General features: G+C 34.4%; 1 protein-coding gene and 1 pseudogene across 1 annotated transcript in view; both read right to left on the reverse strand.

Moving 5' to 3' along the window:
* The window catches only part of NAALADL2 (N-acetylated alpha-linked acidic dipeptidase like 2), a 1,427,879-nt gene that overhangs the window by 1,379,235 nt on the left and 26,531 nt on the right, over positions 1-22,113 (reverse strand). The window lies entirely within an intron of this gene.
* Positions 21,418-21,548, reverse strand: LOC123940997 (annotated as a pseudogene).

Here is a 22,113-nt window from a genome sequence, read left to right on the forward strand (position 1 = left end):
GTTATCTTACTGGCCCAGCCTGGATCACTGAATTAATAACTATGGCCAAAAGTTAAGCATAAGAGGTATCAACTACTGTTCAGGCCTCATGGATAAAGTGAAGTATTCATATGTGTGTACGTTTTTTGGAAAGCTGACCTTCTCAGAAAATGAGGAAAGATGTATTACATGGAAAAAATATTTGATGTCCACTTTATGTAAGCTATTTTTATATAAGCTAAAAGTTTCAGTGGTAATAAATGATTAACTGCTACAGAGTTGAGTTTTTAAAAAAAAGAATGAAAGGACAATGTTAGCTATCCGTCTATACACAACATTTTGGAACACTTAATGAAAAAGAAAAAGATATACATCGCATCATTTGCTTTCCCATTCCTCCTATTATTGTTCTTTTTCCAACATTCTTATGAGGGCAGGTTCAGATTTTGGACATAGTTTTATAGTTAAGGCTGTGCACAACTGTTCATAAATATGGAAAAGGAAATGTCTGCTTAGCATAACTATTTGGGAATCTAGTATTCTGTAATGGCTAAACAATGTTACTAAAAGGTTTTTAGCCTTTCTTACACACTTTATCATTTTCTTCCTTGCATGACATTTATCTCCTCTAATATTATTGTTGGAAATACCCATCATGTATCTCTGAGTATCATACACACAAAACATCAAGGATCACAGTCTCAAATGGCTATGATGGCCAGCAAAACAACATAAACGAGTAAGAAATACAGTGATCTAAGAAGTGCCTATTCAAAGTGGGCAGCTGCTATGCTGCTCCAGCCAACTGTTCCATTGAAAGAAGGCAAACAAGTGTGGTAAAATCATATGGTTCTTTTTATTTAAAAATTCCAGAAAGTCAGTGTTAAATATGAAATCACCTGAACTTTAAATGTGAGCCACCAACTCAAATATTTTTTCAAGTGCTGTACAGGCCAAAGAGACCAAATCTGCAGATCGAATTTGACCTCCAATTCATATCCTATGTAGATATATTCAAAAGTTACTCACTGAATGAATGCTAATGTACAAAACTAATTACTTGCAAATCAAATCATAGTTTTCTATTAATTACATTCTAATTGTAGAGATTACTTTCTCCAGAAAAAAATGTTAGCCTTAGCCCATTAAAACACTATTTAAAATCTCAACATTTACTTTAGGAACTATTTTTCTTTTGTTAATGGGAAGTGTTAGGTAAATGTAGTTCTAAAAATGATCTCTGAATAAGTTAGTCAAATGGATAATCAATTCATTCTTACAGATGCTCTCTCATATATTATTAAAAGTTACCACACAGGTAGCTTTTATTGTCATTCTCATTTATTCCTTATTACTTAAATGTTTAATCTGCTCAATTTAACCCCCCTTATGAAGGCATTTAAAACTACTAGCCATACTGAAAACTTTCTGAATTTCTACAGTCCTCATTTGTTGTTATTTAATCATATGTTTCCAGGCTTCAAGGAGCTCTATAACTCATCAGTGGAAAAATGAAAAAAAAGAATAATAAACTTGTTATTAGAGGAGATCCAGTTGGAATCAAATTTATTAGTTATTAGAGCCTGGGGAAAGGGAATAAATGGTCTGCCATGTACTACAGCAATAACTCTATAGCACTAGTCAACTGAGTTAGGAACAAAACAGAAGGAAATCATGCATTTAGTTGTCCAGGTAACTGTCAACTGTTAACTGTCAAAAAAAAGGAGATATGAGAATCAGAAGGGTAGTACTGATAGAAACAACTATGAATAGATATTAGGAGAAAAGAAAGAGAATAAAAATGGATGACAAGTTACGTGGGTAAAATATGATACTTTATCATTTAATAACCTACTTAAAATATAATTGAGATCTAAAGCAAACAAATAATGTAACATGGGTTCTATACAACATAAAAATAAGATCTATGGAAAAAAGCCCACATGAGGGGTGCCTGGGTGGCTCAGTGGGTTAAAGCCTCTGCCTTCGGCTCAGGTCATGATCAAAGGGTCCTGGGATCGAGCCCTGCATCAGGCTCTCTGCTCAGCGGGGAGCCTGCTTCCTCCTCTCTCTGCCTGCCTCTCTGCCTACTTGTGATCTCTGTCTGTCAAATAAATAAATAAAATCTTTAAAAAAAAAAAAGCCCAAATGAGATGATGAGGGAAGAAGAAATACATTTTATATTAGAAAATAAAAGAAAGAAACCTCACCTTAAGCATTAAGAAAAAAACTAGAAGTTATTAAAAACAAACAAATCGTACTATAAAGATGAATAGTATAATGCCTAAAAAGTACACATCAGTTTATCAGCAGATTACATAAATTTAAAAAAAAAAAAACTGGTAAATTTGAAAACAAAGTAATGGTAACTATGCAAAAGGAAACTGAGAAGAGAACCAAAAAGAGAAGACAAGTCAAGGAAAGGGAAGGAAGGGATAGGAAGCAAAGGAGAAAGAGAAAAGAAGAAGGTACTGTGGAGAATATAATGTATATAAGTAAAATATATGACAACAACAGCATAAAGAATGAGGAGAAAAATAACAGAATACTGCAAAGTTCTTATACTACATATGCGGTGATGTAATATCATTTGAAGGTAGACTCTGACAAGTTGAAAAAGTATGCTATAAATTCTAAAGTAACTATTAAAATAAAAAAATGAAGAATTATAGCTGATGATAAGTAAGCCAACAATTTAGACAGTATAAAATATTTTTTAAAAAAATACTCAATCCAATAGAAGAAAGATAAAGGAAAGAAGGATATCAAAATAAGGATGGAAAGAATAGAAAACAAATAGTAAGGTGCTAAACTTAAACCCCTCCTCAAATCAACAATTGCACAATATGTAAACTATGTGTAAACAAACAAACAGAAAGTAGTACAATTAAATGGTATCTTTAAGTGAAATGGAAAAACCTCCCAAGAAGAGCAACTCCTAGAGCTCCTTCAAGAAAAATAGAAAACCCTGCATCGACTTTTATCTATTAAAGGGATTATGTATTTAAAAAACTTCTCACAAAGAAATCCTGGGTGGCTCAGTGGGTTAAAGCCTCTGCCTTGCCTCTGGTCGTGGTCCCACGGTGGGCTCTCTGCTCAAGGGGGGAGCCTGCTTCCTCTCTCTCTCTGCCTGCCTCTCTACCTACTTGTGATCTCTGTCTGTCAAATAAATAAATAAATTATTAAAAAAAAAAAACAAACAAAGAAGATAAGATCAAAGACCTAAGTAAGCAGAAAGATATTTCATGTTCATGGATAGGAAGACTCAATGTTGTCAAGATGTCAGTTCTTCCCTACTTAATCTATAGACTCAATGCCAATCAAAATCCCAAAAAGTTATTTTGTAGATACCACCAAACTGATTCTAAAGTTTATATGGAGAGGTAAAAGACCCAGAATAGCCAACACAATATTGAAGGACAGGAACAAAATTGGAGGAGTAAGATGGTATACTACCCAACTTCAAGACTTACTATAAAGCTACAGTAGTAACAACTGTGTGGTACTGGCAAAAGAATAGACAAATATATCAATGGAACAAAGTAGAGAACCCATAAATAGACACGGATAAATAAAATCAACTCATCTTTGATAAAGATGAAACGCAATACAATGGAGCAAAAACAGTCTTTTCAACAAATTGTGCTGAAAGAACTGGTCATCCACATGCCAAAAAAAAAAAAAAAAAAAAATTCTAGTCACAGACTTTAAACACTTCACACAAATTGAATGAAAATGGATCATAGATGTAACCCTAAAAGTAAAACTATTATATCTGTAGAAGAAAACAAAAGAAAGAAAACGCCCAGCCCAGATGGTTTAACTAGCCATCAAAAGAAATGAAATCTTGCCATTTGCGACGACGTGGATGGAACTAGAGCGTATCATGCTTAGTGAAATAAGTCAATCGGAGAAAGACAACTATCATATGATCTCCCTGATATGAGGACATGGAGAAGCAACATGGGGGGTTAAGGGGATAGGAGAAGAATAAATGAAACAAGATGGGATTGGGAGGGAGACAAACCATAAATGACTCTTAATCTCACAAAACAAACTGGGGTTTGCTGGGGGGAGGTGGGACTGGGAGAGGGGGAGGGGGCTATGGACACTGGGGAGGGGAGGCGAACCATAAGAGACTATGGACTCTGAAAAACAACCTGAGGGTTTTGAAGGGTCAGGGGTGGGAGGTTGGGGGAACAGGTGGTGGGTAATAGGGAGGGCACGTTTTGCATGGAGCACTGGGTGTTGTGCAAAAACAATGAATACTGTTACGCTGAAAAAATAAATAAAATAAAGTAGAAATAAAACCAATTATACACAAACCTATCTAAAAAGGTGAAAAAAGGTAATATATTCCAACAGAATCTATGAGGCCAACATGACACTGATCTCAAAACCAGACAAAGCCTTAAAATAAAACTATAGACCAACAGTCCTTAGGAACACAGGTAAACAAAATTTTTGTAATTGTAATCATGTTTAATAATTTTTAAATTAATATTTTATTTATATTTTACATAAAACTACTTTTAATACTTTAATTATTATTAAACTAGTTTTAATTCAATCATTTATTAAATTAATATTTATCATATTTAAAATATTAATATTTTTATTTATCCATGAGAATTCTAAACAAAATTTTAGCAATCCAACATCTTTTCTCCTTTCTAATAAAAATTTTCACAAACTAGTAATAGAAATTAATTTCTTCAATCTGATAAGGCATATCTACAAAATAATCTACATTTAACATCATATTTAACAGTACAAGTCTACATGAAAGTCTGAATGATCACCAACCAAAGAAGAATATCCACTCACCATTTCTATTCAACAAGTTCCAGCCAGTGAAATAAGACAAGAAAAATAAATAAAAGGCATTTAGATTAAATGACACAGTAAAAATATCTTTGTTTACTAAAAACATGATCATCTATTTTGAAAAACTGCTAGAATCTACAAAAAAGTCACTAGCACCAAAAACTGAGTTTAGGTTTCGGGATACAACTTAATATTTAAAAATCTACTTTTTTTATATGTACTAGAAATAAATAACAGAAATTGAAATAAAACAGAATAGCATTTACAATACATCAAAAATATAAATATTTAGGGGAAAATCTGGTAAAATATGGGCAAGACCTATATACTGAAAACTTTGTTTATTAAAGAAAACCTAACTATGTAAAGAGATAAAATTTGTTCATGGGTTAAAAGACTCAATAGCTTTAAGATATCAATTCTTGCTCATGGGTCAAAAGACTTAACAGTGGAAAAATATCAGGTTCTCTCCAATTAATGTGTATATTCAATATAATCCTAACCAAAATTCCAACAGGCTTTCTAATAGAAACTGAAAAACTGATTCTAAAATTCACGTGGAAACTCAGAGAACTCAGAATAGCCAAAACTATTTCAACAAAAACAGTAAGGTTAAGTCACTCCTTCCTGATTTCCCATCTTGTCAGAAAGCTACATTACAATGGTACAGTATAGGCACAAAAATAAGCAAATCAAATAGTTTAGATTATAAAAATAATATATGGACAAAATATTTTTGACAAATTTGCAAAAGTAATTGATTCAGTAAAGAATAGACTTTGAAGCATATATGGTGCTACAAAATTTGTAAATTCATATGCAAAAAAAAAAAGGTTCTAATCTATACTCTGTAACATATACAAAAATTTGCTCTAAGTATATCATATCCCTAAGCAAAAACTTTGGGACTAAAATCTTTGTAAAAAGTGGAGAGGAGAGAAGAAAATCTCTGTGACTTTAGGTTAAGTTAGATATGACACTAAAGCCAAAACTCAAAAAGAACAAAATAATAAACTGGGTATCATCAAAATTAATAACTTCTATTATTCAAAAGACACAAAAATAAAAAAAGACAAACCACAGACTAGGAGAAAAAATTTCCAAATCATATATCTGATGAAGGACTCGTATACAGAACACATAAAGAATTTCTAAAACTTTTTAATAAGAAACTCTTAAGCTGTTCAATAAGAAAACACACAACCCAATAAATGTGGCAAAAGATGTGAACAGACACTTCACTGAGGAAGATATATGGATGGCAAATAAGCAAATGGAGACATGCTAAATATCATTAGACATTAGAAAAATACACATTAAAATCACAATGACACCACCACTATAAACCAATTAGAATGATTAAAGTTTAAAAGACTAATCACAGGAATGCTGAAAAAGAAAACCAAAACTGGTGGCATCACAATTCCAGACTTCAAGCTCTATTACAAAGCTGTAATTATCAAGACACTATGGTATTGGCACAAAAACAGACACATAAATCAATGGAAAAGAATAGAAAACCAAGAAACATACCCTCAACTCTATGGTCAACTAATCTTCGACAAAGCAGGAAAGAATATCCAATGGAAAAAAGACAGTCTATTCAACAAGTGGTGTTGGGAAAACTGGACAGCCACATTCAGAAGAATGAAACTGGACCATTTCCTTACACCATACACAAAAAGTAGACTCAAAATGCATGAAAGACCTAAATGTGGTATAGGAATCCATCAAAATCCTAGAGGAGAACACAGGCAGCAACCTTTTCAACCTCAGCCACAGCAACTTCTTGCGAGACACATCTCCAAAGGCAAAGGAAACAAAGGCAAAAATGAAACACTGAGACTTCATCAAGATTAAATAAAAGCTTTTGCAAAGGAAACAGTCAGCAAAACCAAAAGACAACTGAGAGAATGGGAGAAGATACTTGCAAATGCCTTATCAAATAAAGGGCTGGTATCCAAAATCTATAAAGAGCTTATCAAACTCAACACCCAAAGAACAAATAACCCAATCAAGAAATGGGCAGAAGACATGAACAGAATTTCTTCAAAGAAGACATTCAGGGTGCCTGGGTGGCTCAGTGGGTTACAGCTCTGCATTCGGCTCAGGTCATGGTCTCAGAGCCTGGGGATTGAGGCCCACATCGGGCTCTCTGCTCAGCAGGGAGCCTGCTTACCCCCCATCTCTGCCTGCCTCTCTGCCTACTTATGATCTCTCTCTCTCTGTCAAATAAATAAATAAAATCTTAGAAAAGAAAAAAAAGACATCCAAATGGCCAACAGACACATGAAAAACTGCTCAAAATCACTAGGCATCAGTGAAATACAAATCAAAATCTCAATGAGATACCACTTCACACCAGTCAGAATGGCTGGAATTAACAAATCAGGAAACAAGAGATGTTCGCAAGGATGTAGAGAAAGGGGAACCTGCTTAAACTATTGGTGGGAATGCAAGCGGGAGCAGCCACCCTGATAAACATATGGAGGCTCCTCAAAAAGTTGAAAATAGAACTACTCTCCGACGCAGCAATTGCACTACTGGGTATTTACTCTAAAGATACAAATGTAGTGACCTGAAGGGGCACATGAACCTGAATGCTTATAGCAGCAATGTCCACAATAGCCAAACTATGGAAAGAGCCCAGATGTTCATCAACAGATGAATGGTTAAAGATGACGTAGTATATACATACAATGATTATGCAATGATCAAAGAAAAGAAAGAAAGAAATCTTGCCATTTGCAAGGACATGGATGGACCTAGACGATATTATGCTAAGCAAAATAATCAGAGAAAGACAATTATCATGTGATCTCACTGATGTGAGGAATTTGAGAAACAACAGAGAGGATCATAGGGGAAGAGAGGGAAAAATGAAACAAAACAAACCAGAGAGGGAGACAAACCATAAGAGACTCTTAATCTCAGGAAACGAACTGAGGGTTGCTGGAGAGGAGGTGGGTGGGAGGGACGCGGGGTAACTGGATGACAGACATTGGGGAGGGTATGTGCTATGGTGAACACTGTGAATTGTGTAAGACCGATGAATCACAGACTTGTACCCCTGAAAGAAATAATGCATTATATGTTAATAATAAAATAAATAAATAAAAATAAAGAGGGCATGTGATGTAATGAGCCCTGGGTGTTATATAAGACTGATGAATCACAGGCCTGTATCTCTGAAACCAATAATACATTATATGTTAATTAAATTTAAATAAAAAATTTTTAAAGAGGGAATAAACAAGAGATTAGTTTCTTGTTTTTTTCTTGCTGGCAAAAATGTGGTGGGACTGGATCTCTCGCATACACTGCTAATTGGAATGTGAAATGGTCAATCACTTTGAAAACCAGTCTGGCAGGTTCTTAAAAAGTGAAGTATATACCTACAATATCATTCAGCCATTTTAATCCTAGGTATTTACCATCCCCCTAAAAAAAAAATCACATAACAATATACATATTTGTACACAATGGTTCATAGAGTGTTATTTAAGATAACAACAACAAAAAAAGCTAGTAATAACTGTAAGACCAAACATGAATGAAATTTTTACTGTTGTCCCAAATTACAACACGGATGAATTTCAAAAGAGTGCATACAATAAGATTCCATCTACATAAAACTATAGAAAATACAAACAAATATATATATATATATACACACACACACACACACACACACATACACACACACATACACTATATATAGTGACAGTAGGCAGAGCATTAGTCATTTGGTGATGTGAAGGGTCAAGAGAAGTGAGAGCAGGGAACTAAAAAGAGGCATGGGGAAATGTCTGGAGAGGATGGGTATGTTTATTATCCTGATTGTTGTGATGTTTGACAATGTATAAACAAATCCAAACCTTTCAAAATACATTTTAAGTAGGTGTTGTATATTGTATATTATAAGCAATTATATCTGAATAAACTCTTAAGAGAGATGTACCAATCCATGAACATGTGATAAAAAATTTTTGAAAGAGATTTCTCTCTTGATTTCCTTAACCAAAAGTAAATGCCAAATCTAAAACAAAGCAACCACCCACAATTCTCCAAGTCATCCATCCTTCACCAAATTTCCCAATGCAAACAGAAGAAAAACAACATTTAAAATGTTAAATAAGTCTGAACATTCTGAGACTCATGATAATGGATAAACTTTCTCATGAAATCTCTTCAATACTGAATAATACAAATAAAACTAGTTCTCCATCTTAAATGATCTGTTTCTGAAACATTAAGTTTTTGATCATGTTGTCTTCCCAGCCAAGAATTCTTGCCAGACTGCTTCTACTCCATCCAAATGCCTTTCATTCCTTCATAACATAACCCATCACCTCTATTAAAGTAGTCTTTGATGAACATAATCTTTATTTCAGGAGTGGGTGAACTACAGTCCTGCCAGCTACCTGTTTATATAAAGTTTTACTAGAACACAGCCATAACCATCCATTTAGATGTTGTCTATGTTTTTATGTGATACCAATACAGAGTTGAGTAATTATGACACAGTCTATTTGGTCCAAAAACCCACATATTTACTATCTGGCCCTTTACAGATGAAATTGTCCAATCTCGGGAAAATTATTAAAAGGGCAATTATTCCTTTTAATCCCCACACTTCATATCTCTCTTAAGAATCATTCATTTTATTATGCATCTTTTAAACTTACATTTTTCAATCCATAAGGGCAAGGACCCAACTTTATAAGCACTACACAGCGCTTTGCACTTCTTCGGTACTCGATAAACATCTATTTAATCAGATTGAGCATGATTTGTGAATGCAAAAGAGTTCAATCAATAGCAAACACTAATTATGGTAAGCTCTATAATTGCAGAGTAGTAAGAGTACACTGCTTTCATCAAGTTGACTATGATACTACAATGACCTTTGCCTGCAGCTCAAGGAATATTAGTGCTAGAACAGACTTTAGAGGTCATTAGATCCAATATACTCATCTGTAGATAAAAATTGAGGGTTGGAGAGTTTAAGTGATTAGCAAAAGATAAAATAAATAGTTAGTATCAGAACAAATACTTACAGTCATGCACGCTAGAAAGAACAGAACCAGATCAGTCAATGGGCAAGCTTCAAGACATATGCTAACTCCTACAAATTGTATACCATGCAAAATTATGTGTATGTACATGTGGACATCCTCTTGGGAAGAGTTTTATATTCTCACCATAATCAAAAAGGAGTTCATAATCCCAAGATGATTAAGGGAAAAAAAAAAAAAAGATACTGTTGAAGAATCACTGATTGTACCACCTAGTAAGTAGCAAAGTAAGTAGCATCTAGTAAGTAGCAACGCCATAACTAGCCCACAGGTCTAATTATCTGTGTTCTTCATTATGTCCAAGGCAGAAGTGTCAATATATATTCTTCCAATGGAAGGAACCACTGTGAATAGCCCTTCAAGCAATGCAGGCACCCCTCTTTATTTTCTCCTAAGGATCCTTTAGTGTGTAAGTATTTCTGCAGCACTAATCACACCAAGATTATGGAGGGAGAGGCAAGAGTGCTTAATGTGAAGGGAAAAATATGTGTATTTCCTATTTTAAGTAATATTCCAAGAAGGTTATGGGCTATGGGTGAAGAAAAATAATTAGATGTCAAATAATTTATTTTTGATACTTTTCATTCTATTTTTTAAATCTACACATAAAAAATCTTCCAATAAAATGATACAGTGAGATTGATGAGGAAGTACAGGTACATATGTTACTGATCTCAAACTTGCCTGTGCACCTGAGCAGCAAGCCAATGTCTCAGACACAGGGTTTGAGGCAAAAGAGGCTCTGTCAGAAGGACAGCCCAATCAGAAGGCAGAGGACTGTTCCCAAAGCTGCCTTGCCCTGCTGAGCCTAAGGACAACTTATATATGTTTGGGGAATGAGGTGAATACAAGAGAAGTGATGGGTCTCTTGAAACCTTTTGGTGGGGGGAGGCTTGAAACAATCTGGAGGTACACATTCTTCTGGACAATCATGCATCATTTGGGATATCGTACAATTAGATATGTCAGATAATTTCAAGCTAATGTTACCATTTGAGGTTTCTACAATTAGTAGGTAAACAGGGAGTAGGGGTGAAAAAGGCAAAGTTAGGGGCGCCTGGGTGGCTCAGTGGGTTAAAGCCTCTGCCTTCGGCTCAGGTCATGATCCCAGGGTCCTGGGATGGAGCCCTACATCGGGCTCTCTGCTCCATGGGAAGCCTGCTTCCTCCTCTCTCTCTGCCTGCCTCTCTGCCTAGTTGTGATTTCTCTCTGTCAAATAAATAAAATATTAAAAAAAAAAAGGCAAAGTTAATGATTGATCATACATGAGGTTAAGAGGTGCATAAAATATAACTAAGTAGGGAACAAAACATAATGTGAAACTAAGTTAATAATATAACTAATACAACTATAACTTTGCTTATGCTTGCAAAACCAGTCCAGTAACCAAGTGTCCCACCTCAAATATTCTTTGTGAATTAAAGCTTCTATTCTGAATAATGGGTGATCCCGTCAAGTAGTATAAATCCTAATGTGCACTGCCTCCAAACGGTAGCATTGCTATTGCCAAACTTATCAGACCACACATAAAATGGAACAAGAAAACCTGTGAAAGACACACTACTTAAAAAGAAAAAAAAAAATTAGGGGTGCTGGGTGGCTCAGTAGGGTAAAGCCTCTGCCTTCAGCTCAGGTCACGATCTCAGGGTCCTGCGATCGAGCCCCGCATCAGGCTCTCAGCTCGGCAAGGAGCCCGCCTCTCTTCCTCTCTCTCTCTGCCTGCCTCTCTGCCTACTAGTGATCTCTGTCTCTTAAATAAGTAAAATCTTTGAAAAGAAAAAAAAATTTTTAAGTAAAGAAAAAAAACACTTAATTGAAAGTTCTAGTGAAAGGAAATTACCAGAATAAAAATTAGTTAAGAAGGCTGAACACAGTATAAAAATAAAAAAATTTCACCTGTAGTACTCAAAATAAATAAATAAATAAATACTTAGGACTAATTTCAGTAAGAATGATCATAGGACCTTTATAGGGAAAACACTAAAATCTTATTAGAGGATATAAAAACATTTCTAAAAAGGAGCAGTTATTTAATGATTTTGAATAAGAATTCCTAGTATTAAAAAATTTGCTTCTCAACATTACTGTGTATATCTTTTTAAAAATCCAAATTAAAATCCCAATTTTTGTCCCTAAGTGGATAAAATTTTCTTAAATTTATATTGTAAATGCCCAAAATTTGAAGAAAAAAAATGTGAGAAGGTACATGCATGTACATATAAAAATTTACTGAAAAAAAGCCTCTATTATCAAATTATGGAACTAACATAAAAAGACAAAGAGCAGAAGATAATATGATTGTTATCAGATAGATAATCTCACTAATAGATAAGTAAGGAGAAAAGAGTACATAGCTTAAAAAAAGGTACTGGCAAAACTAAATATATAGATACATATATATCTATATATATAAAACTAAATATATTGATATATATTTATTATTTATATATTTGGAATATATATAAATAATATATATAGTAGATATATATGGAACAATATAATTAGATGATAATTTTATACCATATCTCTAAAAATTTAGGATTAAAAACTTAAATAGAAAAGAATAAAACAACAAAAATCCCGTTAAAAATACAGCATATTGTATGCATAACGTAGAGTTTTAAAACACTTTCATAATAAAAAGTGAGTATATTATAAAAAAGTAAAATATATTCAACTATACAAAACTTTAAAACTTGCATATGGCAAAAGACATTATGAACAAAATCAGCAAAATATATATTTTGGAAAACCATTAAACAGCACATTAAACTCTATGGTATAAGAGTCCTTAAAACTTATAAGGTAGATATAAACAACTCAACAGAAAAATGGGCAATCAAGTAGAAATTTACAAAAGGGAAAATTCAAATTTGGGGGGGAAACATTAAACAGAAGCTCAAACTCAGAGATTTGTAAAGTACAATAACAATGAGTTATCCCTTCATACCTATAAGACTGACAAACACTTAAAAAGACAGATCACTGCCATTATTAGCATAGTTAAGCCAAAAAGTGTATTCTCATACATTGCTGGGATAAATGGTATAAAAGATTATATTTAAGACAAAAATTGGCAATTTTGGGGGCACCTGGGTGGCTCAGTGGGTTAAGCCGCTGCCTTCGGCTCAGGTCATAATCTCAGGGTCCTGGGATCGAGCCCCGCATTGGGCTCTCTGCTCCGCAGGGAGCCTGCTTCCTTCTCTCTCGCTCTGCCTGCCTCTCTGCCTACTTGTGATCTCTCTCTCTGTCAAATAAATAAAATAATAAAATCTTTAAAAAAAAAAATTGGCAATTTTGTAAAAAAAAGATAAATCTGTGGTAAAAATTAATGTATTAGTAAATACCCAAGAATACTACCACTGAATATCTTCTCAATTGATATCTAATACATATTTGCTAATATATTTTAATGAGGTTACAGATGAGTACTATATTTTTTGTGGAATTAGAGGGAAAAATGATACCCCAAATTACATCTGATTTCAAAAATGACTCATTTTTTAGCACAGTTTGAATAAATGATATGGTAGACATTATTTTTTCCATATCTACTATGGATAGTTTAATTAGTGATCTGCATAGACTGTAGGTATTTGTGTAACTTCACAGTACATAATACTGTTTTTCTAATGCTTAGATCCTCAGAAACACTGTTAGAGATTGTCACTAGGGGAAGTCTTGTTTTCCAGAGTCTAAATTTAATTGCCATAAATCTTACAGTTGCAGCACATGTCTATATATAAAAATAAATCAGAAGACATAGCCCAAAACATGAGACCATATTTCCCCTTTTAAATCAGTCACAAGCTTCTGAAAACAAAACCAATCAATATTTGTAAAACAGATTGTTAAAGGCAATTTTAGGTTTTGCATCACAAATAGATCACAAAATTGTCACAGGAAAAATGGAAAATAATAAATTATATTTTACTTTAAACAATCAATAATTGAAGTAAGTGGGCATTTTTCTTTTCAGCTAAATGTTGTATACACTCCTCGTTACACTCTTCCTGCATAGATTATAGCTAATGACTTTTCTCCATTAATCTATGAAACCCCTTTTCCTTCTTACCACCTTCACGCTATAGTTGTTCCTTAACTAGTTCCCATAGAGATACTCATGAATAACAGTGAAAGAATAATACTTGTATACCTCCTTAGAACAACTATTCTCTTACTCTATGATGTTTATAAACCAAGAATGCTAAATCTCTTCTGCTCACTGACTTTCCAGTTTAATCCTTCCCCAGAGGAAATCTACGTGTGGATAATTTTTGCTCTAGGGCACTTGCAGACTGGTTCCTGATAATAAGAACTGAACAGCTATACTACAGCATGCAAATCCCTGCTCTGGAAGCATGTTTTTTAATGCTGAAACTGCTATTATTTCAAAAACAAATTAAACAAGGGAGTTCTGTAGAAAGCCAATTAACCAATTTAGGCAGCAACTTAATGCAAATCACTGCCCCTTCCTTACACCCAACATGATGTTTTGTGATTCTAAGATGTCAGTCTCTAAGTGTACATCTACAGCAAGTGACTGTTGAAAAGTGATTCAAGGTGCCTACAAGCATTCCAATGGGATGTGCATGTTAAGTATGAGTTTTGATTTTTTTCACTTCCCACCTCTGCCATGTGGTTTTATTCCTTCAGTGTTCTCTATTATAAACAAACTGGAAAAATGTGTAGGAAGAACACAGAGCTATGAACCATCAGAATGAGATTCTAACCCAAGCTCTATAACAAGAAAACCATATTTGGTCCAAACACCGGATACATGACAGAATGGCCATAAGGAAGATTTCATAAATTCAAGACTTTATGCACATTTTGTAACAAAGTTACATGTGAGTAATTTTGCTCTTTCATTTTCATAGAAGTTTAGTCCTGATTATAAGCCATTAGGGGTCAATTTCCACAAGAAGTACTTAGAGAGACCTACCTCAAAAAGACATCTGGTCCCTGAGGCTTCCATTCCTTTCCTAGACTAATACTTCAGTAACACCTTCTCAGTAATTCCCATTTAAAAATATTTAAGCTAGGGACGCCTGGGTGGCTCAGTGGGTTAAGCCACTGCCTTTGGCTCAGGTCATGATCTTAGGGTCCTGAGATCGAGTCCCACATGGGGCTCCTTGCTCAGCGGGGAGCCTGCTTCTCTCTCCGCCTCTGCCTGCCTCTCTGCCTTCTTGTGCATGCTCTCTCTCTCTCTCTCTCTCTGACAAATAAATAAAATCTTTAAAAAAAAATAAAATAAAAATATTTAAGCTAGCTAATACAAAATTCAATTGGGTAAAATTCATGAAATCACTTCAGTCAATACAAGTAATGGATTATACAAATTAACCAATTATTGGGGGACCTGGGTGGCTCAGCTGGTTAAGCAGCTGCCTTTGGCTCGGGTCATGATCCTGGAGTCCCGGGATCGAGTCCCACATCAGACTCCCTGCTCAGTAGGGAGTCTGCTTCTCCCCCTGATCTCTCTCCTTTCAATCTCTCTCTCTCTCTCATTCTCTCTCTCTCTCAAAAAAATTTAAAAAAAAATCTTTTTAAAAAAGTTAACCAATTATTGAGCATTTATTTTAAATATATTTTATTAAATATATATGTTAAATATATTATTCAAATACATTTAATTATTAAAAACTAACCTTAGTATTTCTCTGACATGCAACATGCAGAGTTTATTTCAAAATTTATATAGCATACAAATATGTTTTAAGAATCATATTCATTTATGAGTACTTACATATGTAGGGGGAAAATATTTTTAAAGATTGTATTTATTTATTTAACAGACACACTGCCACAGCAAAAGAGGGAACACAAACAGGGGGAGTGGGAGAGGGAGAAGCAGGCTTCCCGCCTAGCAGAGAGCTGGACATGGGGCTTGATCCTAGGATCACGACCTGAGCTGAAGGCAGACGCTTAATGACTGAGTTACCCAAGCCCCTATAGGAAAAAATTTTTAAAGTGTAAAGTGAATGGACCACTTGAATAAACTTTGAGAAAAATTAGGATATTATAATCCAACACTGGAGAAGTGATCAAATTAACTACAAGACAGAAACAACACCAAAGGAAAAAGAAGAAAACTAAAACTTAGAAGAGCAAAATACCATCGGTCAGTAAAAAATATTACATGAAAATAGGCCTTCATAGGAAAAATACATCATAACTGATCTCTATAAAGTTCTCGGATATTGTGCTCCTCTCCTGCTGCACACACTTCATTCTATCAGTAATAACTGTGTCATGTCAAAAAAGACTGTTTCTCTATTTTTAGCCTTTGAATAACAATTAACAAATCACAAAGATAGATATTTGGCAAAACCTGCTTATACCTTAATAAATTCACATAGGGTCTTTGACAAGTAATGATGTTGTTCTCATAAGGATTTGATTATCTCATTCATTAAGTATTATATTTGGAAAGAATAATATATTTTAATTATGTTAAAAGTACAGAAACTGAATAAATAAAATGTATTAATATTTTGGTGTTCACTTGTAAGATATGCCAACACAGTGTAAGTGCTCCCCTCAAGAGATAGAGATATCTATTCTCTGGAATGCTATCTATCTCTGGCACTGTTTCCTCTGCCCATCTCCTTGACTAAACTCCTTAATGACAGAGTCCCACTTTTTATCTTAATATCCCTGCACCTACCTTAAGGTCCTATAACTTCTAGAAATTCATTAGCCATTTTTTGTATGGACAGGTGAGTGGCTGGGTTGACAGACTAGCCTTAAAAAGAGAAGAGAAGAGAAGAGAAGAAGAGAAGAGAGGGGGTAAAGAAGTGTTCTATCCCTAGGCTATGAATTCCTTGATAAAGAGCTCTTTATTATTCATATTTATCATTTAAGCAGTTAGTGCAGTATCTGACACATTAAATCTTCAAATAATGTTTGCAGAATGAATGAGTTTCTGATCTATGCTGAAATTTCATTGAGTATATGATTCTTACAACAGTTTGTATCATTAATTAGAAATTTAGTCAATCCTTTCATAAATTACTCTTTTATTCTAACTTTAGTGTCTGTAACTAGTTTTCTATGTGACTAAAAGAAACTAATTTCACAAATTATAGAAAGTATATTTATTTTTATGATCATCCTTTATATAACTTACTCATTCCAGAAATTAATATTTTCTCTAAATGTATTTTATATTTACTGCAACATCAGTACTGTCCACTTTGTTTTCTACAGTTTTTCTCTTTTAACGATTTTATGTAAAATAATGTTAATTTAATCAAACCAGTCCACCTTCTCCTTAATGTCATGTTTCTTTGCTTTTGAAATTCCTTCTCCCCCGATATTTAATATTCAATTTTACTTCTAATTCATGAGTGGCGTTTTTAAAAAAATTTACTACTATCCAGTTAGAATTTATTTTGCCATGAACTTTTAGGTGACAATTTAATCATTTCTCTAATCCCTATGAAAAAGTCCAAACCATGTGTTAAATATTATTTCTCTCTTCATAAATCTGAGCTGTCTCTTTGATAATATATTTATACATATAACCAATTCTTATTCTAAGAACAATGTCTATATCAGATTGTGATAACTAACAGGGAGCAACTAGCACCTATGTAACACCCTGTGTGTGCATAAATAAATGCTTTCCCTCTTTTTTTTTTTTAAAGATTTTATTTATTTATTTGTCAAAGACAGATACAGGGAGAGAGGGAACACAAGCAGGGGAAGTCGGAGAGGGAGAAGCACGCTTCTCGCTGATCAGGAAGCCCAATGCAGGGCTCCATCCTGGACCCTGGGATCACAACCTGAGCTGGGATCATGACCTGAGAGCAAAGACAGATACTTAACAACTGAGCCACTCAGGCACCCACAAATAAATACTATTAACAAAATTCTCAGGTATTTTACCACTCTGAGATCGAAATATAATAATAAAAATGCATATGTCGTTCTCGCACAGAGTACTGTAAGTCCCTTTAAAGCAAAACACCTGTCTCACTCATTTTCAGATCCCACATGCTTAGTATAGTGCCTGACAAAGAGACTCAACAAGCATTTGCTGAAGTGAACCCAATTATGGCAAAACTAACAGAGAGTCTCATGAGAAGAAAGATGGTTTAAAACCAATGCAAGAAGATGGGAGATTTTTTCCAAGTAAATGGAAGAAATTAGGCAATAGCAAAATTTTATCAGAAACACAGAACTACAAAGTACAGATTTTACCAACTCACTATTCACACCAATTACTATGTAAATATTACTGATTTTCAAATAACTCCCTTTATAGGTTAGATTGTTGGTTCATGCTTTCTGTAATGACAAAAATCATTCTGGAAAAACACACTTTAATTCTCATTCCTTATTAACTAGTACATATTAATTCTTCAATCAAAAATCTCATTTCTAATACGACTTGAGAATGTTCCATTTATAAATGGAAACCTGTGACCCTAATTTTCAAAGTCTGAAACCTCATGACTACATTCAGTGTTTTTATAGGAATCTTAATTTCAACTTTGTTAATTAAAATTTGTGAATCAAGGGCCTGAGGAAATTTTCACTAGAAATACGCTAAATTCAGTGAGGCGTTATTTAGAGAACATATGTAATTTCCATTAAGCTGAGTTGTGAAAGGATGAGATACTATATTACACTAGCCTCAAAATATGAGTTTATCAGAAAAACATTCTTCAAATAACATCTAATAGTGAATTCCAAAACAAATGGAAATATTTTATCTTTCTTAGTCTGAAGTTGTTATTATCATATCACTCCTCTCCACCCCATCCCACCCCACAAAAACTTCTGTCAACTTCTATATCATTCTCATGAGGTAAGGCAATCTCTTAATTATGAATCTAATGTATAATGACTCTTAAATATGTCTAGGCACATTATTACCCTTTCAGTAAAAACAACAGGTTGGCAAGTAAACAGAGTAATCATAAAAGGGAAAGGATCCAAGTCTCCCACTTTGAAACTGAATTCCACTGACACAGAAAATAAGGAGAGTTCCTAGGAAGAAATAAAGTTTCATTAAGATTAGAGGATTCATGGGCGCCTGGGTGGCTCAGTTGGTTGAGCAACTGCTTCTCGCTCAGGTCATGATCCTGGAGTCCCGGGACTGAGTCCCGAGTTGGGCTCCCAGCTCCATGGGGAGTCTGCATCTCCCTCTGACCTTCTCCCCTCTCACACTCTCTCTCTCTCTCCCTCTCAAAAAAAAATTAACTAATTAAAAAAAAAAAAAAAAGATTACAGGACTCCTCTTATTAGCCACTGGCGGAAGAAACATGTGGTACTGGCTGGCACACCGAAAAGTGAGTCTAGAGATGAATGATCTCCTGTAGTTTTGACTTAGTTAAGCAAAAAGTGGTATTTTGAGTCAAATCATCTCAGATTGCTAGAGAGGCTTTCAAAACATAATAAGCCTATTGCTTATTGGCATTCTGGCCGAGATCACAAGTAGTAGCAACCCTCAACCACTAACCAGGCCCACTGCTTCAAGCTAGCAGGCATGACAGAGTGGGGTGAAGAGTAGGAGATAACTAACATTCATCAAGATAAATATTATTAGCCCCATCCCAAATATTTGTAAATTTAGGTTTGAAATGTATAAGAAACACAGAGAAAATCACAATGTCAACTGGAGGGGGTATCAGGGTTTGAACACAAGTTTCTCTGATTCCAAAGATGATGCTCTTTCCACTGTACCACATTCACAATATTCTGTCAGGAGAACTCTATAAAGTCCTAACTAGAAAGTTACAGGACATTGAAATCTAGGTATTTTCATCTCTCTGAAAGTAGTGATATTGGAAAATAAACACAAATATGGAAAAGGAATAGCTGGTTGTATAAATAGCTTTATAAGAGCAACATCTTATTCTGATCAATATTTGGGATTCATTCTGCTATGAGTTGAGACTTATGCCTAGTGGAATAGACCGAGAAAACATGGTTGGCAAAGAACAATAATTCTGTCCTCAAGTTTAATGAAATGATGAATAAAACAAAGCAAAGAAACAGAGATCCTGAAATTTTAAAACAAAGAGAAATATCATAAATGGAATTTTGTGATCCTTCCTTCTTCCCGATGCTCACTGATTCTCCCCTATACACTCTCATACATACACACACTCATACACACACACACACACACACATACACACACGCACACACTCAAACTGGTACCCTCTGAGGATAAGTCTTATATCCAGGGCCTTGATTCTCAAGCACCAGGAGCAATCCTATGTACTCAGCTGCTCAATAAATACTTGCCAAATGAATGGAAACAAATGATAGAGAAAGTGAAACTATTTGATTCCTATTTAGTTCTATTAAGGAGAATGATCTTCACACTGGAAAAGGTATAATAAACATGGTTAACAGCTAACTGAAGGCTGATAAAAGGAGAGACAGAGTACCTGGCTGTCTTAAATGAATGATTTTAACTCTTCAGTCCCAAATAAATTCTAATTCAAAATTTTCTCATAAAGTACAGATATGATCACTGAGTGTGCCAGAAAATTAAGACTATAAAATAAGTCCTGATTCTCAAAGAGCACAGGATAGCAATTACAGAGAATGGAGACTATTGTATAATCCCTAGCAAAATTTGAGAATACACATTTTAAAGATTTATTTATCTATTGAGAGAGAGAGAGCAGGGGAGAGAGGCAGAGGAAGACAGAGTGAGAGAATCTCAAACAGACTCCCCATTGAGCAAGGAGCCTGATGAGGGGCTCAATCTCACAACTCTGAGATCATGACATGGGCTAAAATCAAGAGTCAGATGCTTAACTGACTAAGCCACCTAGGCACCCCAAAAATAACATCTTTTAAAAATAATTATTTAATAGATGATTTGTGAGCTCTTATAAAATGAAGCACTTGATCAAGAGTTATCATGAGTTCATTAAGAGGTCATGCCAGATATAAATGATTTTCTATTAGGATTACTAACCTGGAAAATTAAAGACACACTAAAGTTATTAACAGTGGTATCAGCACTCATTGAACTTAATTTTTTAATTCAGTATTATCTCATTTGACCCTTATAATAACCCTATGAGTAAAAACATTATTACCACCATTCTAAGAATGAGGAAACTGAGTCATAAACTGATAAAGCAAACGACCCAAAAACATGGAGTTAGTCAATTGTGGGCACAGGATTCAATCCTGGAACACTCTTCTACTAGGGGCTTCATTCTTATAACCACTGTGTATGTTACCTCATATAAGATCTATGGGAAAAAAAAAACCTGATACAGTCTCTCATGGAATTCTTGTGGAAAAGAAAGAAAACAGTGGGCTGGACGATCTTTTAATTAGGTAGTTTCAAAGTTGGCTGAACATCTGCCAAGATGGATGGTGAGAAAGAATGAAATGAAAAAGAAAGAAAAGGAAAGGGGGGAAAAAAGGACAGTTTATCCACTGATAAACTTTTTTTTCCCAGTGTGATCAACTCCAACAAATATCTTGTATATATTGGTCCTTTGCACAAATGCAGATATAAAAGTACCTAATTAAAATATTTTTATGGAACAGTATTTACTCTTTTTCTGTAAATGTTATATAATATTTTCCATTTTATATGATTCTATTTCTTTTTTCAATTAGCAATAATCGCGCCTCGGATAAACCTCATTGGCTACGATACTGCCACTGCGCAAAGCTATCTATCTCTTTTTTCAAATGCTAATTGTAACTCACTAAATTGACTTCATAGCTGACAACTGGGTAGCATCCTAGAATTTAAAAAACACTATTCTAGGGGCGCCTGGGTGGCTCAGTGGGTTAAGGCCTCTGCATTCAGCTCAGGTCATGATCCCAGGATTCTGGGATCGAGCCCCGCATCCTCCTCGAGACTGCTTCCTCCTCTCTCTCTGCCTGCCTTTCTGCCTACTTGTGATCTGTCAAATAAATAAATAAAATCTTAAAAAAAAAAAACACTTTTCTAGAAAATCCCTGCAAGGATAGCCAATTCTGTATTAATAGAGGCTATAATGAGTACAACTTGGAACTTTCTTCTTGCTTTTCTAAGTTTTTAAAAGAATTTTTCTATGATGAACAAATGAGAATTATAAGAACAGTTTATATAAAAAATAAGAAGTATTGAAGAGACAGTAACTGTACAGGCAATAATTAATAGCAATTCATATGAAAAATATCTGATATTCCAACGGACCTCAAAGTCAAAATAAGACAACAATGTGCCGTAGGGTGCCAAAAGAACTAATAA

This window comes from Meles meles, chromosome 4, assembly GCF_922984935.1.
Source record: "Meles meles chromosome 4, mMelMel3.1 paternal haplotype, whole genome shotgun sequence".
NCBI classification, from domain to species: Eukaryota; Metazoa; Chordata; class Mammalia; order Carnivora; family Mustelidae; genus Meles; species Meles meles.